This window comes from Meleagris gallopavo, chromosome 9, assembly GCF_000146605.3.
Source record: "Meleagris gallopavo isolate NT-WF06-2002-E0010 breed Aviagen turkey brand Nicholas breeding stock chromosome 9, Turkey_5.1, whole genome shotgun sequence".
In the NCBI taxonomy this organism is placed as follows: Eukaryota; Metazoa; Chordata; class Aves; order Galliformes; family Phasianidae; genus Meleagris; species Meleagris gallopavo.
In genome coordinates this window covers 1,251,483-1,252,638 of record NC_015019.2, presented here as the reverse complement: position 1 = coordinate 1,252,638, position 1,156 = coordinate 1,251,483, and positions in this window count along the sequence as shown.

Sequence of the window (1,156 nt, the reverse complement as noted above, 5' to 3'; positions counted from 1 at the left end):
GCCCACGCGCTGCAGGAATGCGTTCTGCGAAGCCACCCCTCTGGGTTCTGCATGGCAGGGACTGGGACGAGCAGTGCTGTGCCATAGATACCACCTCCTGCCCCCTGAGTGGGGTTGGGATTAACGTTGGGATCGAGGTTAGGGTTAAGGAGAAGGTTAGGGTTAGTTTGGGGGTTAGTCTTAGGGTTAGGGCTGGAGTTGGTCTCAGGGTGGGGTTTAGTGCTAAGGTGAGGGGTTAGCATTGTTAGGGGGCAGTTTGGGGGTTGAGTTTAGGGTTAGGAGTTGGGATTGGTTTTAGCCTCAGGAGTTCCTATGGCAAGAGCACGGAGCATCCCTCCTGCATCCCTGCAGAGAGCACGCAGCTGGGGGGAAACCCCTCAAACCAGGCTGGGGATGCCGAGGGTGGACTTTATTGAGCCCCCTAACGTGAGCTTGTCCCCACTGCACGCTGCCCCATCATCCACACTGCCTCCTCCTGCAGGTGTCCATGGGCCACCGTGGCCACTGAGTGCAGTGCCAGCAGTGCCATACCCCCATGGGCTGCGTTATCGGGGTGTTCCCCGGCACCACAGCCCTCACCCCATCCACAATCGCCTCCCGCCTTACCTGACGCATTCCCCAGGAGGAGAAAGTTCAGGTTGGAGCAAAACAACAGTGGGTGCAGGTGTGGGCACTGTGGGGAGGGACGCAGGAGGGGGGGCAGATTGGGGCAGCGTGGGGCACCGACCCCAGAGTGGCCACACCATAACCACAGGCACCGCTTTCGTGGGTGCACAGCTTCAGTCTCCAGCACGCATGGGGGGACATTGTCACCTCCCTCCCCGTGTCCCCTCCCTCCCTCCCTGCCTGTCCGCATCACACTACGCACGCGGGGAACTCTCGGCTTCTCTCCCCCATTTCCCCCCATGGGGCGTGCAGAGATGCTCTGGCGGGCAGCCCGGCTCCTCCTCTCCCACCTGAGCGTCGGCCCCGCGTTATGCAAGGGCTGCGGGAGCCGTGGGGAGAGGTCACGCAGGTGCCACGTGCGGGGCCATGTGCCCCCACGCAGCGCTATTTTGGGGACACCGACGGGAGCGCCCGATGGGGGCTGTGCGGGGGATGGGGAACGGCTCCAGAGAGGGGCTTCCCACGTCCCACCGACCCGTAGGAGGCTGCA